General features: G+C 36.0%; 1 protein-coding gene, 1 long non-coding RNA gene and 1 other non-coding gene across 7 annotated transcripts in view; 2 read left to right on the forward strand and 1 right to left on the reverse strand.

Moving 5' to 3' along the window:
• Positions 1-20,681, reverse strand: part of UBE2E2 (ubiquitin conjugating enzyme E2 E2) — a 477,055-nt gene that overhangs the window by 145,893 nt on the left and 310,481 nt on the right. The window lies entirely within an intron of this gene.
• The window catches only part of LOC143657517 (uncharacterized), an 84,939-nt gene that overhangs the window by 26,672 nt on the left and 37,586 nt on the right, over positions 1-20,681 (forward strand). For all 5 annotated transcript variants that reach the window (XR_013162880.1, XR_013162879.1, XR_013162881.1 and 2 more), the window contains one exon: positions 7,149-7,311. This is a non-coding gene — a long non-coding RNA (uncharacterized LOC143657517). The remainder of the gene's footprint in view (positions 1-7,148; positions 7,312-20,681) is intronic.
• On the forward strand, positions 5,916-6,018 carry LOC143658123 (U6 spliceosomal RNA). The gene has a single exon (XR_013163146.1). It is a non-coding gene; the product is annotated as a U6 spliceosomal RNA (small nuclear RNA).

Raw genomic sequence — 20,681 nt, forward strand, 5'->3', positions numbered from 1 at the left:
GGCCAGTTTAGTCCGGGAAAACCCAGCTGGAGTCTATAATACCTATGTAGAACCTCCTAAGGGTGGGGAGGGAAAAGGCACCTTACAAGCAGGACAAGAAACAGAAAACAAGAACTGAAAAATTACCCTCTGTTAAACAAAACTTAAGCTAGAGGCCCAGAAAAAGCTGAACTGAAGGTCAAAGAACAGATAGACAACAAAGTCATCTAGCAAGAAAACCCTAGGTAAGATAAGTGAAAGCAATCTCCAGAATAAACTAATTAAGGTAATTAAATGTCTAGATGCCAGCAAAAAATAACAAATCACACCAGGAAAACTGAAGATATGGCCCAGTCAAAGGAACAAACCAATAGCTCAAATGAGATACAGAAGCTGAAACAATTCAGAATATACAAACAGAAATGGAAAACCTCATCAAAAACCAAATCAATGAATTGAGGCAGAATACGAAGAAGGCAAGGAATGAACAAAAACAAGAAATGGAAAGTCTGAAAAAACAAATCACAGAACTTATGGGAATGAAAGGTACAGTAGAAGAGAAGAAAAAAACAATGGAAACCTACAATGGTAGATTTCAAGAGACAGAGGTTAGGATTAGTGAACTGGAGGATGGAACATCTGAAATCCAAAAAGAAACAGAAACTATAGGGAAAAGAATGGAAAAATATGAGCAGGGACTCAGGGAATTGAAGATAATATGAAGCACACAAATATATGTGTTGTGGGTGTCCCGGAAGGAGAAGAAGAGAAGGGAAAAGGAGGAGAAAAACTAATGGAAGAAATCATCACTGAAAATTTCCCAACTCTTATGAAATACCTAAAATTACAAATCCAAGAAGTGCAGCGCACCCCAAAGAGAATAGATCCAAATAGACGTTCTCCAAGACACTTACTAGTCAGAATGTCAGAAGTCAAAGAGAAAGAGAGGATCTTGAAAGCAGCAAGAGAAGAACAATCCATCACATACAAGGGAAACCCAATAAGACTATGTGTAGATTTCTCAGCAGAAACCATGGAGGCGAGAAGACAGTGGGATGATATATTTAAATTCCTAAAAGAGAAAAACTGCCAACCAAGAATTCTATATCCAGCAAAATTGTCCTTCAAAAATGAGGGAGAAATTAAAACATTTTTGGACAAAAAAATCACTGAGAGAATTTGTGACCAAGAGACCAGCTCTGCAAGAAATACTAAAGGGAGCACTGGAGACAAATACGAAAAGACAGAAGAGAGAGGTGTGGAAAAGAGTGTAGAAAGAAGGAAAATTAGATATGACATATAAAATACAAAAGGCAAAAGAATACAGTCTGTTTCCCATGAGCATGCTATTGTATGTTTGTAACATTTTAAATATTAAGTTCACATATTTCTACTTGAAATGTCTTAGGTAACACATTTCTGCTTGAAATGTCTTGATTACATTGCATATTCTGAAAATTCAAACTACTCTATAAAACTGTTACTTCAAGAGTAATAGGACTATAAAATGTGACATTTATATTAAATATGATTTTCATCTACAGTATAGTTTCTTGAAATTGTAACAAATTGTTATAACCAGTTCTGGCTGCATTGTAAACTACAGAGTGAGCTAAAGTGATTTTTCATAAATATCTCATTATGGAATTGATTTGGGATACACTGTAACATTTTTTCATTTTTAATAATAGAAGATCAGCATCATTCAGTATGAAGTATATTTTTATACAGCATAATTAAAAAATGTTTGAGATGTTACTACATTGTATTAATTATAACTTGTGGTCTTCATTGTACTTTCTATGCTGCTTATTTATTAATATCAGTAAGAATTGTGTGTGAATATATGCCTTTGTTACCAAGGCATAGCTAGTATTAAGAACATCTGTTTCCATTTTGGAGGTGAAGGTAGTGTTTTCAAGCTGCCAGTCTTGTGTAAGACAAGACACATGTAAGGAGTTTTAAAGAACAAATTTTCATTATATGGGAACAGATTCCAGAAACTGTTAATTTAATTAAGAAGTACAATGCATCTTCACCCTATTTTCCACTGGTAGACATTTTATTAATCTACTAGGTGGGTAATAATGTGATGAAAAAATCATCTCACCCCTTTTGTTTGCTGTGCATGACCAACCTCAAATCCTCAGGTTCTTCCACCCAGCTCAGAGAATTTTCACAGTTCTTGCCCTGCCCTCTTTACTTGGTACACACAAGTCCAGTCAGGAAGGAGGAAATAAACTTGACAAGAGATAGGACAAGAGTTAAGTGACACTTGGGTATCTCTAGGAAAGAGGATCAAACCAATTCTGGACCAAACTTCAAAAGACAAAAACTGATTTTGGATGCCCTCTCACTTCATCTTGTGAACTCCTCATTATCTCTTACATTCCTGATTATCTTCCCTTATCTGACAGAAAAGTTATTTTATAGTAAAAAGTAACTGTTACCAGAAGGGACTCTGGTGCTATTCATCAGCAATGTGTCCTTGCGCAAGTAACAATCTTTTGCGTACCTCAATTCCTTGCCTGTAAAGTTAGGATGGTATGTAATATGTAGTACTCCATCCCAACTGGGATGGTAAAGTATATTTAACAGTGTCTGGTATACAGTAGGCACTATAGAAACGTTAACAGCAGCAGTATTTTAATAAAATATTCTTTTTAAAAATTAGATGGTCAAGGCCATATACAGAGAACTCACATATACAACAGCTATTAGGGGCTTGGTAGTTGCTGCATTTATTATCTCCTGCCAAAAGAATATCAACTGTAGTGCCCTCTGCTATTTACTTGGAACAAATAGGAAAATTTAAAATTACATAGGCTTTTTCTTCTAACTGCCCCTTACTCAAAATTAATCTTCAGTTTTTTTCTGCCTTAAACTCTAATTTCTTCATTGTACATCCTAGTAAGGGTGTTAAGAGGAAAACTATTAAATCTATTAAAGTACATTAAGGCAGGTGTGATAAGTGACTTCACCCTAGGAATGTGTTCTGTTTAAGGCTTATTAACTGGTGGAATTTTAGGTAACTTGGAGTTAGGAAGGCCAATCTGAGCCTGTAACCTGGATGCCCAAGTCAGTTTAACTTCTTACATCTGAGAAGATATTGTCTTACTGAAAGCAATGAGGTCCAAATCTCAGTGTCTACCATATACTGACTCCTACTAATTAGAGTAGTCACAATCATCACCCTGGGGAACATTTATAATATCAGATGCTCTTACTAGTGACTTGAAATGAAACTGATCCCCTGGGTCTCCAGATGCCAGAAGTTTGCAGAGAGAGAATCCCAAAGCAACTTTGGATCTGATGAGTTGCTTTCTACTTAAAAAAAAAAAAAAATCTCTTAAGTTCTAGAATAGTATCCTGGTGTGGAACATTCTAAAAATAAGTTTATTTCAATAATGTTATTCATATGCTAAATAGAAGTCCTATCTAAATTTATTTATTGTTCTACAGGGAAGCTATTCTAGAGCACTGTGTTGATGAGTTACTCTCTCACCTCCCCACTGTTTCTCTAAAATATTTTGCTGACTATTTAAAAACAGTACATAAACTTATTACTTTTGCTTAATTGCCACCCAGCATAATGAAGTAACTATTGGCAATGTAGTTACTAAGTAACTTCACTGAACTCATTTTAAATTTATTACAATATAGCTCTAAATCTGTGATTATCATTTCTTGTAACATAACATGGTTCTGTGCTAACAGCGCAAAAAAAAATCAGCGAGATTAAGGTTAGCCATTTTCATTAAACTACTTTTAATTAATACATTAAAGATCATAATGCTCTTGACAAATTACAGTGTACAGTACATATGAACTATGACACTGAGTTCCATGTTTGCATATCACTGTTGTGGCTGTTTCATACCTCTGAAGGTCATAAGCCCTGGCTTACATTTAAGCAGAAAAACAATGATTCTGGCAGAGAGTTCAGTCTGGTAATAGTATAAGTGATCAATCATCTGTAATAGTTATAAGGATGGTCTTTGAAGGATAAGCCACTTAAGTCAGCAATACTGTGAAAGTATTCTGAATCATTTTTGGCAGATTGGCTGTTTAATCCACTATTTAAAGGTACTTGCTAGTTTTTCCCAAGGAGATAACATAAAACCAATTGCTAATTTCAGTTAAAACACTTTAGTTACAGTGTAGTAAAAACACAGTGCTCTAGAATAACTTCCCTGTAGAACAATAAATAAATTTAGATAGGACTTCTATTTAGCATATGAATAACATTATTGAAATAAATTTATTTTTAGAATGTTCCACACCAGGATACTATTCTAGAACTTAAGAGATTTTTTTTTAAGTAGAAAACTTTACTCAAAAAAATTACTTGGAAATTTTCTTTTTCTGTGCTAGTAAATTCTGACTAAATTCCTCTTAAGATTCAAAGAAAACAAACAACAAACATATAAAAATTTAGTATATAATACCCATTTCTTTACTTTAAAATAGGAAACTAATAGAAAAGAATGAGAGGCAGAATTGCTGTAGTGAAAAAAGTAATGCTCCGTAACTATAATTGTGAGATAATTAGAAAAACTTTCTGAACTTCAGTTTTCTCAACTACAAAATGTGAATAATACTTGCAGTGCTTACTTCTTCGGGTTTGTGGTGGGAATCAAATGAGATAATATATGAGAAAATGCTTCATTAATTAACAAGTGTTTTTCAAATGTATGTTGTCTTAAATATAAATTACCAACTGGACTCTAGATTACAGCTACACATCTGTTTCTTTAAAAATAATTTATCTAAAATCCTCTGAAATACAAGCATATTTTAACTAACACTGACACCTGAATTTCCATCTTAACTTCTGTACCATTCAAAGCCTCATGTAACTGATAGCTAACTTTTATCAAATTCTTACTATTATTTTATCAATGCTACTACACTATTATTTCTATTATTCTATAACTGACAGCTTTTATTGAATTATTACTATTATTGTACCTATCAATTCTAAAGTTCTATTATTTCTATTATTCTACTATATCTACCATTCTATTATACATACATATTATCTCATTTAATCGTCACCATAACCTTAGGTATTAGGTAAGGTTATTGTAGACAACTGAAGCAGCAGAACTTGTTTAAGGAATTGGAAAATTCACTTATCACAGCTGATAAGTGATAAGGCTGAAATTGAACTCAGGTCTGTGTGATTCCAGAGCCCATACGGTTCCACTAGCTTCATCAGGCAATTTGAATCACACTAGGTACAGCTTATCTCATATTAAAATCTCCCAAACATCAATGAAATAATTCTAAAACTGATGTACCAACACTTTTCACAGAAGGATCATTAACTCTGATGATTTAGGATACCTGACAAATTCATGACCTGACTTTACGATGAAACTGGATGACTGGCTTCCCAGAGACCTCCAATGCTTATGGAGTGGCTTCATTGGTAATCAGAGCTATCTAGCAAATTTCAGTCAACAGCTTGATTAACTGGCAAAATCGAGCAAAGATACACTTGGTGTTAATGAAAACACTCACTGCGTGGCTGCTTACTAGGTCTCAACACTAGCTATTTGTGGCTTTGTGGTAATGTTTACAATAGGGTGATGCATTTACATAGGATCATCTAAACTGTTTCTCTAGCTCTTCTGAACATGGCACACATTTTAAGAAAGCAATCTAGGGTTCAAGGAGATGGTTGGTGGCCTTGAAATTATTTCTACTTAGACTAACAAAGACAACCTGATGCTGTGGAAATGTATGAAATTTAATTCTTGTACATCAGTTTTCTTCCTTTACCAATCACTGCTGTGAGAGCCTTGGTTTCCTTATCTATAAAAGTAAATACTTTTATATGTAAATGTAAATCACTATACTACTGGTTTTCTGTAAATAAAATGTAAATCACTATCTTACTGGTTTTCTGCAGACATTAAAAGTATTTTGTGGTGCTTGCTTCGGCGGCACATATACTAAAATTGGAATGATATAAGATTAGCATGGCCCCTGCACAAGAATGACATGCAAATTCGTGAAGCGTTCCGTATTTTTGTAAAAATAAGATAAAAAAAAGTATTTTGTGAATTACAAAGTATTATAAGAATTGCCAGTATCTATAACACCAGGCTATGTTTATATGGGCATGGATACACAGCCAACAGATAAATAAAATGTAATGATTTATCAAAATCAATACAGTAACAGTTACCACTTTCAACTTCTTCAGTCTTGGTTTGTCCAAATTTTTTTTATCGTTCAAGGCCAAGCTCAAAAACCATTTCCTGCAAGAACCCTCCCATGACACCAGATGGTAATTCGTCTTAATTACCAAAGAACTTTAGATTATGCTCATGCCATTTATAACGTTCTACCTTATATTATAGGTATTTATATATCTTATCTCCTCTATGTATCAATATACAGTTTATAGCATGCTGTCTGCAGCTTCTGATGCTGCTCCCATTTAGAGACAGCTTACTATACACCAGAACTCTTGCTAAGAGCTTTACATATAACCTGAGTTAGGTAACATTACCATTTTATACATAAGGAAACTGATAAGAGAGGTGGTAGAGCCAGGATATAAGCCCAAGTACTAAGCCACAGCATATCTCTGTAATAAGTATCCTGTACCGTAACTAACAAAAGCACAATTTCCACAAGTTAACTGACCTAAGTCCTAATTTGTCAGAAACTTGAACCCAGATCTTTTAAATTCAACTCCAGTGTTTTCGGAAATGTTTTATCTTGTATCTCTGGCTTTCACATTAGCCCAACTTCATGCCAGAAGACCTCTGAAAGGCAGCTCAATGATTCAAAGTGCCAGCCAGTCACATCTGGTCCAAATAATAGAAATAACTCAGGAAGTATCATCTACTGAGTTCCTGCTGCCTAGTACTGCCACTACTATGGCAGCTGGCAAAGTCATTTAACCTTCTTGCCAGGGATTCTTCACCTGGAAAATGGAGATAAGCATTTAACCCCTACCCAAACTCACAGGGTTTGAATTTAAGGGGAAAAAATAATTTTAGTTGTTCAGAAGAAAACTATTTGACATGAGGAAATTGCCATGTTTTTTTCTTTCCCTTTTCAACATCTAAAGCTAACATAAATATTTAAATTTATTATATAGAAAATATGCTGATATAAAGGGACTTCTTTCTGGCCTATATTTTTTACAGCTTGCAAAGGTTCTAAGAATATGCAATCAAGACAAGCAAAATACCTCTCTACATCAGCTGGTGGACTTTCTCCAGAAATTTCCCTTACAAAGTAATAAGGCTTGAAGCAAGAATAATTTGCTCATGTGGTGAGTTCATGCAGCAGAACTTAGAGCAACAGAAGGTTAGTGCAACGGTCTTGGTGGTGTTTGTATAGCTATGCTACTGTAAAACAGCATTTGCTTTTATTCCTTATTTTTTTCCACTCACTTATTTTCTTATTAGAAATTTCAGTCTTAAAGTTACCAATTATAGTCTTTAAGCACTGTTAATGTTTGATGTAATTTAACTATATGTATCAGTTATAAATTTTGCTCTTAGCATTTCTTTCTCACCTCTGGTAGTTATATTGGACTTGTCAATGAGCAGAATGCTTATGAAATAAATTAATTTTGTTCGAATACTCTAAACAACCAAAAATAAATTTCAAGAACAATGCTCTCAGAAGCAAAAGACTGGCTCTTATGCAATTTCCCATGGTATCTTTACTTTTTAAACACATTTGGGCAGGCTTCAAAAACATAATAGATGTCAATAATTTGTGACCACAGAGGATCTGTGTTTAGTTTAAATGTGTGTAGCCCCATAATTAAGGCAGAAAATTGAATCCAAATGGAGATCTAGTTCAAACCATCATTTGCAAATTATAAGATAAAATCTGAATGATCAAATCAGAATGTACTTAAAATATAGATAATTCATGAATACCTTATTTCCTGATTTACTGATATTCTAATTGTTTGGTAGATACAAAGGGCATTTCCTATTTATGGTTAAGTAGTTAAATAGTTAAGTTGCTTAATTATAGCTTTTTGACAGTTTTCCTCCATCTACCTACTTCACATGTTGGAACACTTTTTTAAATCAACACACCCCAGAGCCAGAGGAAGGCTAACTTTTTTTTTGGCATGGCAGGCTCTGTGAATTGAACCCAGGTCTCTGGCATGGCAGGTTAAGAATTCTGCCACTGAGCCACCTTTGCACTGCCCACATGTTGGGACACTTTTGAAATCTAAACTTCTCAGGTCTCTCAGAAAGATTTCAGAAAGGGCAATACCTGCATTAAACAGTTCTTGGCTGGGCAAAGACCTGGATTAATAAACAAGAAAACAGGACTATCAATTCTAGTCAGTTCTCCGACTGCTTAGAAATCTAGTCCCCCCACTTGGCTTCAATGACTTATCTGAATCTGTGACACATTCGTAAAGTATCAAAGCACCCTGGAAAATGTAAGCAAATGTAACCCATCCTCATCGAGCACAATGAGCACATTGAGGACAACCACGTTGAGAACACTTATAAGAAAACATAGCTTCAGTTCAACTAAGATGGTAGAATAGGATAGGTCAAGTTCACCCCTGCTCCAAGGAACGCCGAGAAAAGTGAAGGGAAGGCAACTAGGATAGCAATTCCAGGGGGTAAGCGACCTGGAAGGGCCTTCTACACCACACAAGGAGGCCCTGGTCGCAAAAACTGAAGAAGTGAGAAGCAGAGAACTGGAGACCATCCAGTTAGTGCAAACAGCCTAACGCCTTCCTTTCCAAACAGAAGCCAGGAGCACTCAGGAGTGCATGGACAGGGAGATGAACACAAGAAACCATTGTACAAACACAAAGCTTTAGACTACTGAAGGAAATCAACTTCCAAAGTAACCCTATCATGATATTTACATGCCTTGAAGGTAACAGAAGATCACTAAGCATATGAAGATGCATACAGATAAAGCTCAGCCTAATGACCATATGAAAACACCAGAGGAGACGCAGACACTTGAACAATTAATCAAAGAAGTTCATATAACTCTACTAAATAAAATCAATTGGGATGGCTACTGACATAAAAGAGAACAAGAAGACATGCTCTAGACTAAATAAAAAATATATTAGAGAGGGGATGCAAGGGTAGTTCAGTGATAGAATTTTTACTTGCCATGTGGTAGGCATGTGTTCAGTTCCCAGCCCATGCACTCCTCCCTCACCGACCATCTCCCCCCCACCAAATTTCAAAAATGGTGCTGCAATAACAGGATAGTCACATGAAAAAAGAATGAGATGTGACCCCCACCATTCAACATATACAAAAATTAGTAGGGACACACAAAAGCAGATTTGAAGAGGCAAAAGAAAGAATAAGCAAACTAGAGGACAGAACATCGATTTCGAACACAAAAAAGAGCAAAAGGCAAAAGATGGAAAAATTTGAACTGGATCTCAGAGAAACAATGGAAAAAACAAAATGCATAAATATAAGAATCATAGGTGTCCCAGAAGGAGAAGAGAACAGTAAGCGGCTAGGAAGATTAGTTGAGGATATAATGGGGGAAAACTTCCCAACTGTTATAAAAAACATAAATTGCAAATCAAAGAGGCCCAATGGACTCCAAATAGAATAAATCCAAATAGGCCTACCCCAAGACACATAATAATTAGTCCCTCAAATGCTGAAGAGAAGCAGAAAATCCTGGAAGCGGCAAGAGAAAAACAATCTACTACATACATACAAGGGAAACCACATAAGACTGAGTTTGGACTATTCAACTGACACTGTGGATGCAAAAAGGCAGTGGTATGATATATTTAAAATCCTGAAAAAGAAAGACCTCCAGCCAAGAATTCTGTACCCAGCCAAACTGTCCTTCAAAATTGAGGGAGAGATTAAAATTTTCTCAGACAAACAAATGCTGAGAGAATGTGTCATCAAGAGAGTATCCCTACAAGAAATACTAAAGGGAGTTCAGCAGCTGAAAAAAAAAGACAGGAGAGGGAGGTCTGGAGGAGGGCGCAGAATTGAAGAGCACCAGTAAAGGATAAAAAGACAGAAGGAAAAGAATATAGAGATGTGACAAAGAAAATACAAAGGATAAGATGGTAGATTAAAAAAATTTCTTTGCAGTAGTAACTTTCAATGTTAACAGACTAAACTTGCCTATTAAAAGATATATATTGGTAAAATGGATTGATTCAGCTATATGCTGCTTACAAGAGACTTATCTTAGACACAATGATACAAACAGACTGAAAGTGAAAGGATGGAAAAAGATGTTTTACGCAAGTTGTAACCAAAAGAAAGCAGGAGTAGCTATACTAATATCAGACAAAATAGACTTTAAATGTAAAGACATCATAAGAGATAAAGAAGGACACTACATATTAATGGAAAGGGACAATTCACCAAGAAGAAATAACAATCATAAACATTTATGCTCCCTATCAAAGAGCTTCAAAGTACATGAGACAAATATTGCCAAAACTGAAGGGAGCAACAGACATTTTGACAATAAGAGTAGGAGACTTCAATACACACTCTCCTTTATAGATAGAGCAACCAGACAGAGGATCATCAAGGAAATAGAGAATTTAAACAATTTGATAAATGACTTCGACCTAAAGGACATATATAGGTTGTTACACCCCCAAAATGCCAGGATAGACATTCTTCTCTAGTGCTCATAGAACATTTTCCAGACTAGATCATATGCTGGGGCATAAAACAAGCCTTTATAAATTTAGAAACACTGAAATGATTCAAAGCACTTTCTCTGATCACAATGGAATGTAATTGGAAATCAATAACCACCAAAGAAGGAGAACTTTCACAAATATATGGAGATTAAATAACACATTTAAAAAATATATTCTTATTGAAAACCTTAAAAAACAAACATAGAAACATCTTATACATTGTGTACAATCAATGGCTCAAAATATCATCAATAGTTGTGTATTCAACACCATGATCCTCTTTTTAAATTTTGCATCTCTCCAGCAAAAGAAATAAAAAATAAAAGTGAAAAAACTCATACATACCATACCCCTTATCCCCCCTCTCATTGACCACTAGTATTTCAATCTACTCAATTTATTTGAACCTTTGTCGCCTCTATTATTTATTTTTTATCCATTTTTTTTTACTCATCTATTCATACCCTAGATAAAAAGAACATCAGACATAAGGTTTTCACAATGACACACTCTCATTGTAAAAGCTATATCATTATACAATCATTAAAGGAACGTGGCTACTGGAACACAGCTCTACAGTTTCAGGTACTTCCCTCTAGCCACTCTAATACAGCATAAACTAAAAAGGGGATATCTATATAACATGAAAGAATAACCTCCAGGATAACCTCTCAACTCTGTTTGAAATCTCTCACCATTGACACTTTATTTAGTCTCACTTCTCTCTTGCCCCTTTTGGTTAAGAAGTTTTTCTCAATCCCTTGATGCTGAGTCCCAGCTCATCCCAGGATTTCTGTCCCATGTTGCCAGGGAGGTTTACACCACTGGGAGTCATGTCCCATGTACGGGGGAGGGCAGTGAGTCTGCTTGCCATGTTGATTTAGAGAGAGAGAGAGAGAGGCCACACCTGAGCAACAAAAGAGGTTCTCTGAGGGTGACTCTTAGGCCTAATTTTAAGTAGGCTTAGCCTATTCTTTGCAGGGATAAGTTTCATAGGGGAAAACCCCAAGATAGAGGACTCAGCCTAATGATTTTTTTGCCCCACTGCTTGTGAGAATATCAGGAATTCTCCAAAAGGGGAAGTTAAATATTTCCTCCTTTCTCCCCATTGCTGCAAGGGGACTTTACAAACTTCTTTATTCATTGTTCAAATCACTTTGGGATTTATAGGGGCATCAAACTAGACTGGACAAACCTACAAAATCTCATGCCCTATTCAAGGTTCCATGTACTTATGGTTAAACAATACATTCTTAAATAACCAGTGGGTCAAAGAAGAAATTGCTAGAGAAATCAGTAGCTATCTGGAGACAAATGAAAATGAGAACATAACATATCAGAATTAATGGGCTGTGGCAAAGGCTGTGCTGAAAGGGAAATTTAATGCCCTAAATGCTTATATTAAAAAGAGAATAAATGGGTGGTGTGACAGCGGTTCAGTGGCAGAATTCTTGCCTGGCATGCTGGAGACCAGGTTTGGTTCCTGGTGCTGTCCATGCAAAAATAAAAAAATTTAAAAAAAAGAGAAGAAAGTCCTCACCTAGAGGACCTTGAGAAAGAATAGCAAACTAACCCCAAATAAATAGAGGAGAAATAACAAAGATTAAAACAATTAAATGAATGGGAGAGTGTGGTCAAGATGGCAGCTTAGTGAGGTGTGGAATTTAGTTCATCCTGCAGTGCAGCTAGTAAAAGGCCAGGAACAGTACAGAACAACTGCTGGGGCCACATCAGTGACCGGATACACAGTGTACACCAGTCTGGTCAAGCTGGACTGGCTGTGATACCACCCAGAAATGTGAGTCCCCCAAACTGCAGAGGCCGGCACCCCTCCCCCACAGACTGGTTCCCAGAGGGGAAAGAAAAGAGACTTTACTAACAGCAAGGGGCTGAGCTCAATGAAGCTCCAATTATGGAATTAATTAACAAATTTTGGCTACTAAAGACAGACTTCCAGGTCAGCCAAACCTTGAGGAAAAACTGAGGTTGATGGTTTTTGCCCAGGTGCAGAGGGGGCAAGGCTGACGAAAGAAGAAGAGTGAAAAATAGCTTTTTTTTTTTTTATCTGACAGCACAAAATACTTGAAAGGGTCTATGCCCTGAACTAAAGGAGAGGGCACACAGGACCTCGAGAGTCATAGAGCAACGTACCAACTTAATTAAGCTCTTGACTGAGAAACTCAAGGTACAACTTGAGCAGCAATCCTGATCTGAAAAGGATTTTTTTTTTCTTTTTTGTGTGTGTGGCTGTGTTTCTACTGCTTAACTACTCTTTGGATACCACTGTAAGGCTTCTCAGGCTCCAACTGGCCCAGGTAAGGGGGAAATTAAGCTCGTCTAAGAGGCAAAGAGGCTGGACAGGTGAAAGGAATTAATTTCCCAGGAGAGGTGTGGGGCCCAGCTCAGGTAGAATCCCTCCCTCAAGGAATTCAGACCCCAGGGTCTGGAAAACTGAAGCGATTAAAGCTAGACTACAACCTCTCCTCTGTCTCCACCACACCCCCAGCAAGGAGAGTCTGCTCAAGTTAAACGTACCATTTTAATTTCATACTGGTAAGACCCACAGGCAAACAAACACCACATACTAGGCAGGATAGGAAAAACACAGAGCCTAGGGGCTTCATAGGAAAGTCTTTCAACCTGCTGGTTCTTATCCTCAGGGAAAACTGATGCAGGTGACTCTTCCCTCCCAAGAGGTGGACAGTCTGGTGGGAAAATCTGACTGGGGTCTGTAATACTTAAGTAGACTCTCCAAAGGGTTGAGGGGTGGGAGTGGCGGGGAGGCACCATAGAGGCAGAGCAAGAAACAAGAAAACAAGAACTGAAAAATTCTGATCTGTTTTGTAGGTTTTTCCAGAGGGATGCCCTGATAAATCCCAGAGTGATGTCCCCATAAACCCCGGAGTGATTTGAACAGTGAATATTCGCTAAGTCCCCTTGGGTGAATGGTGAGAAAAGGGGAAAATTCAACTTTCCCATTTGGAGAACTCCTGATGTTCTCAAAAGCAGTGGGGACAATCAAATCAATAGGCTGAGCCCTCAGTTTTGGGGTTTGTTCCTATGAAACTTATCCCTGCAAAGGATAGACTAAGCCTACTTAAAATTAGGACTAAGACTCACCCACAGAGTCTTACTCCTAATTTGTTGCTCAGATGCGGCCTATCTTTCTCTCAGCCAGCATGGCAAGAAAACTCACTGCCCTCCCCATCTCTACGTGGCACATGACTCCCAGGGGTGTAAACCTCTCTGGCAATGTGGGACAGAAATCCTAGAATGAGGTGGGACTCAGTATCAAAGGATTGAGAAAGTCTTTTCAACTGAAAGGGGGAAGAGAGAAATGAGACAAAATAAATTGTCAGTGGCTGAGATTTCAAACAGAGTCAAGAGGTTATCCTGTAGGTTATTTTTATGAATTATATAGATACATCCTTTATAGATTAAGGTGTATTTGGCTAGAAGGAAGTACCTGAAACTGTAGAGCTGTGTTCCAGTAGCCACGTTTCTTGAAGATGATTATATAATGATATAGCTTTTGCAATGTGACTGTGATTGTGAAAACCTTGTGTCTGACCCTCCTTTTATCTACAGTATGGACAGATGAGTAAAACAAACGGATTATAAATAAATAATGGGGGAACAAATGTTAAAACTAAAAATTATATATATTGGACAGATGGAAATAGTAATGGTCAATGAGAGGGAGGGGTAAGGGGTATGGTATGTATGAGTTTTTTCCTTTTTATTTCTTTTTATGGAGTGATGCAAATGTTCTAAAAAATGATCATGGTGATGAATATACAACTATGTGATGATATTGTGAGCCACTGATTGTATACCATGTATGGAATGTTCGTATGTTAAGAATGTATGTGCTTGTAGGTTGTTGTAGCAACAACAACAAAAAAGAATTAAATGAATGGGATTACAAAAGAACAACAGAAGGAATCAATAAAACTAAAAGTTGGTTGTTTGAGAATATCAATAAAATTGATGGATGAGTAGTAAAGATGACAAAGAAAAAAAGAAAGAGGATGCAAATCAGAAATGAGAGTAGGCATTGTTACCAAAGACCCTGAAGAAATAAAAAAAACTCATTTAAGACGATACTATGAACAAGTATATCTAAGTAGACTACTTAGATGAAATGGACAAATTCCTGGAAACACATGAAAAAATTATACTGACTCAAGAAGAAATACAATCAAACTTAACCTTTCTGGATAGGTCATTTAGACAACCCAAACACAGGGAGCCCAGAATAAGAATAAGAGCCTTTACTCCTGTATAATTTAATGTAATGCCTGGATATACCCTAGGGTATATTAAGCAGATAATGAAAAAGTATTGGCAAAGTCCCTTGCAGGATAGGAGACACAATATGGAACTATTAAACTTTACCACCAGGGAAATCCCAGATACTGTGTTCAACATTAGGGACACCCAAATCAATAAGCCAAAACCTTCATCTTGAGACTTGCTCTTGTGTAGTTTATGTATGTAATGGAGAAGCTTAGCCTACCTATAGGTGTGCCTAGGAGTCACCTCCGGAGGACCTCTTTTGTTGCCCAGATGTGCCCCCCCCCCCAACCAAGCCCAACTCTGCAAGTGAAACCATTGCCCTCCCCTCTACATGGCACATGACATCCAGTGATGAAAGTCACTTGAGCAGCATGGGGAATGACCCCCAGGGATGAGCCTGGCCCTGGCTCTGTAGAATGAGCAATGCCATCCTGACAAAAAGGGGGGAAAGAAGTGTAACAATTAAGGTATCAGTTGCCAAGACAGTTCAAATACAGTCAAGAGACTACACTGGAGGTCACTCTTATGCAAGTTTCAGGTACAGACTGCATATCATAACTTGCCAAACTCCAACTAAAACCATTCCTGCCAATCCTAAAGAAATACTTAGGGCGTTATATAAGATTTTACAAAGGTTCCATGCACTAGGTTTACATTCTAGAAACCTACAACCTCCAGATGGGTCCCTGGACCAGGTAAGTCCTGTAAGGTAGAGAGGTTAGCCTTTCTAGAACATCAACTTGTTCCACCCCCCTATTCCATATTATCGAGAGCCCCCTCCAACATGAAAAAGTTAGAATGGCCATAGCCCAAATAACCCTAAAGAGTGAGAGAAAGCTCAAAGATGATGGTGGAGTTATACAGAGAAGGTTCGCTGAATCAGCATACTGATATTTGTTTTAGTCTCCTGTATCTTAGAGCAGCTATAAATAAAAACCTAAAACCATGGAACTGTAAACCACACCAAACTTTGAAATCTGTTCTACAACTAATTATTGCAGTATAATTTGAAATTTATTGTTTTTTTGGTATATATGTTATTTTTCACAAAAAAAGAAAAAGAAGAGAAGGAAGAAGGGAGGAAGAAGGGGAGGAGGGGAGGAAGAAGGAGGAAAGAAGAAAAAAGATCTCAACAAACTAATCATAAGTAAAGATATTCAATCAGTTATCTAAAATCTTCCTACAAAGAAAAGCCTAGGGCAATACGGCTTCTGAGGAGAATTCTATCAAACATTCCAAAAAGAACTTATACCACTCCTGTGCAAACTTCTCCAAAAAACTGAGGAAAAAGTAACACTACCTGACTCATTTTATGGAGCTAACATCACTAAAATACTAAAACTGGTAAAGACACTATAAGAAAAGAAAACTACAGGCCAAACTCCCTAATGAACATCGATGCAAAAATTCTCAACAAACTACTAGCAAAGAGAATCTAACAATACATTAAAAGAATTATACATCATGACCAAGCGGGGTTTATACCAGGAATGCAAAAATGGTTCAACAGAAGAAAATCTATTAATGTAATTGAGCACATTAAGAGATCGAAAGGGGAAAAATCACATGATCATCTTGATTGATGCTGAAAAACATTCGACAAAATTCAACATCCCTTTCTGACAAAAACAGTAAAAAAGGTAGGAATCAAAGGTAACTTCCTCAAAATGATAAAGGGCATATATGAAAAACCCATACCCAGCATCACAGTCAATGGTTAAAGACTGAAAGCTTTCCCCCTAAGATTGGGAATGAGACAAGGATGCCCTCTGTCATCACTATATTCAATATTGTTCTGGAAGTTCTAGCTAGAGCAATCGGACAGGAAAAAGAAATAAAAGGCATCCAAATTAGATGCCTCCTTCCCTGACCGTATTCCTCTACCTTCTCCAAGAACACAGCCTCACCCCCATCATCCCACACTCCAGAGAGCCAAGGCAGTGTTAGAAACCTCTAAGTGTCTCATAAAGGTGGGTAAAAGCCATTGGCCCCTGTTGGGAAGGCAGTTTTCCTCCCTTCCCTCTGTTTTGCACAAGGCATTATTAGGTTATTTTGGATATCCCCCCCAGCAAACTGTACCAAGAGGGAGTCAAAGAGCTGTCCTGAGATGTTCTTACCTCCTCTAAACTATGTAGACCTTCATAAGATACTCCCTGTGTCCAAAGCTGCCTGCTGAACCATTTTTATTTGCATCTGGGTTGTTACAACAAATATGAATATGACATTGACACCAGGAAAAAGAACCAGATGCTACTAATATTCTTGAATAATACGAAAGTACCTAATAACAAATATGAAACATAGGAAAAAAATCACTACAGAAATCAGATAGGTTTTAGTTTGTTCTGTTATTGCATCAGTGGCTTGTTAATAAGTATTTATCGAGTTGACGCTAAAAAAATGTTAGCAAAGCAGGGAAAAAGGTTCCTAATATTTCTTGTGCAGAGTTCAGAATGTAAGTTCAACTCCAACTACAGTAGCAAGTACTTCATGCAATGACTTACAGGGAAGGAGTATTATTTTAACATTTGCACGTTGTTAAAAAATAGTTTGGCATCTTAAGACTTTCACATAGTTCAAACTTAGCTTTAAAAGTATTGTTAATTTAGGTGCTTTTCACATCATTTTTTCTCATGCAAGCATAAGCACACATGACCCATACATGGAAGAGAGTTTCCAAACTAGCCTGTTAGCAGACTGGGCACAGTTTGTGTTTTTTGGTTTAGGAGGTGACATTTCTCATGACACTGTGTGCAAGTGAAGCTTCAGTTAAGAATGTTTATTCCCATCACATATGTTTACCAACTTCCTCTAGCCTACAACTCTGTCACAGTTTTGGGTTTTCTGGAGATTTACTCCATAATTTTTTGTCTTGCAATTCTCTAAGAGACTCAAGAAGTGACAAGGTAGAATATGAGACTTAAAATCAGTTTTCAACAGGCTGACAGAAAGCACTGATTTGAGATCCTATTAAAAGGTCTAACCCAGCTCTCAGATTTTAAAATAGGCACTTCCTTAATGGGTAGCACTTCTTAAAATAAACCTTACTTTTTTTTCTCAAAGCAAAAGTCAAACAATAATCTCTTTTTAATAGAGATTCATTCTCCTGTAAGTTAATAACTAATAAACATATGATCAGATAACTGTTACTACAAGTAAGCACTATTAAAATTTTTTAATCACTTTACAAAGTACAAAATTAAATAAAATTTAAGGGCAGCTACAGAACATCTAAAAAATTGCATTTGCCTATAAAAAAGCAAGCAGAACAAAACTAAGGAAAGTAAAACACATCTCTTATTTGTCCCTTTAGGTTTTAGTGGCCTGGACTTTAAGTACCTGGTCATAGCATTATAATTTTAAACAATTTGTAAGTACGTCAGAAATGCTGCCTCTTTGTGAAAGTAAAAGAGTACATAAAACTGTGATTTTAGGTTACTTCACAGCAAACATTCTCAGATGCTTATCTTTAAGAGATGAAAGCTGGAGAAGAGGTCACTCCCTATTCAAAGTATTAATAACATCAACACTTTAGAGATGGTTCACGGGGCAATGTGCAAATGCATCCTGAAAAGAAAGCTGTAGCATTTTACCTTAGAAGAAAGCTCTGTTGGCTGTAAGTAGGTTTAGAAAATCTATAAGGACAAATTTACTCATTGCTTGCTTTATAAAGTATATACTTAATAAAGAATAATGTTTTGATTTATGCTTTATCGGGATTGATAATAATTTCCCTTCCAGACTTAGAAAACCATACAAAGGAGTTTTAAAAGCCCAAAAGTATAGTTCTATGCACTTTAGTCCTAGTCTTCTAGTATTTATATCATTTAAAAATGAGAAGTGAATATCATTTTAAATGAGAAGAGAAAGTATAATAAAACTTTGGCTTTGGTTTTTCTTTTGTTAATGCTTAAGATATTTATTCTGTTCAATTTCCTTCAAACCATTGTTTTTAAAGTTAAAGATATAAATTATCTTTTGCTCACCAAAAAAAGTAGACATAAATTGAGAGCCTGAGAACACAATTTTCACAGAAATAGATGAATTATAAAAAATCTGTCCATTTTAACAAAAAATTTCAATATATTTAATAATATGTAGAAAATGCCACACAACTAGATTGCCTCAACTGACACATACTTAAAATGTTAGCATTAAAATGTCAGTGTCTCATCAGGGATGAAGCCCCACTCCTCCATGCCTAACACAGAATCATACAGTAGCAACTCACTTACCTTACAAAACATGAATCACTTCATCTAATAAAGATGATAACTAGATCAAATCAGGGTGTCATTCTAAATCAACGATCTAAATCTAAGTTCTAATTAGTCAGCATGTACTAGAATTTAAATACCCTTATTTTTCAAAATGTCCCTCTGCCCTGAACTTTCTACAATCTTTCAAAATTTTAGTAAGATTCTAAAATACGCATTTTCAGCTAGAAAACATCTTTGAAATTCAAATAATTTGCAAGAGTTATTGGAGGCTTTCTAACTGGTTCAAAAGTGTACATAATAATAAAAATGGAATGATTCTGTAAGAATTGCACCCATTTGTGGTACAAGTTTTCATAAAGCACTTCCTATTGTACATCTCTTGTTGACAAGTAAATGCATGACCTTAAGTCCTTATAATAGCCAGAATATACCATGCTGTTGAAATTGTTAATCTACCAATAAATTTATAACATTTACTGACTGAATACATGAACCAATATACTCTAGCTACCAAAACTAATGTTTTGAGCTATAAAACAATTTATTTTTCCTCTTGCTCTATTTTTAGCTAAAGAAATACCTCCCAAGTTCCAGAAAAAAAATCCCAAAGAAATATTGAGAATTCACCACCAACCTTTCCCATGTTTAAAATGTAACAAATATCTATAATTTATATCCAATATGAATAACATTAAGAGGTATATAGTAAAACAAAACTAAATTCATAACAATATGTTAGATATTATTCAAAGTTCCTTAAAAAATTGTTTTTATTAAGTAACCAACCACATATATTCCCCTGACCCTTAAAGTACTCCTCCCTTTATTTTTTCATTCTTGGCCACTATTCTAATGAAGCAAAGTACATTAAAAACACACATACATCTATGAATAGACATTTCCCGTCAGAAGAATATATGAACTTATTACTCACTCATAAAAATAATTAACCTTTGTAGAAGAATAAAATCTGAACCACTGTAGAAGAAATAAAGCATACTTCTATGTCTCTCAAATTCTGAAAGTAACTTATTACTAGTGTGTTAGTTTATTGTTGGATTTCTTGACAACAGAGAGACCAAGCCTCATTTTGAGTAATTAAGATTCCTTAAGAGGTAACATAGTGTAGTGGTTAAAAGCACTGACTCAGGACCTGAGTTCAAGTCCTGACTCTGCCACTTACCAGCTGAGTAGGCCTGGCCTATATATTTGTTACTCCATGCCTCAGCTTCCTCATTTGTGAAATTATGATAATAGTACCCACAAAAGATATTTTGAGGATTCCATGTAATAAAATTTAGGTGATAGCTATTATTGATTTGAAAATTCTTATTATTATAGATGCATACACAGCCAAATTAATTAATATAAATGGAGAGCATGACAAAATCAAATGGTAACACAATAGTTAAAGGACATTTACTCTTAGTAGGTAAAACTGAGAATTTAATTAATCTGTAAAGTCTGTAATCCACCTATCAGAACTGAACTTAAAAACTTATTAGTAACATGTT

The sequence above is a fragment of the Tamandua tetradactyla genome, chromosome 15 (genome assembly GCF_023851605.1).
Source record: "Tamandua tetradactyla isolate mTamTet1 chromosome 15, mTamTet1.pri, whole genome shotgun sequence".
In the NCBI taxonomy this organism is placed as follows: Eukaryota; Metazoa; Chordata; class Mammalia; order Pilosa; family Myrmecophagidae; genus Tamandua; species Tamandua tetradactyla.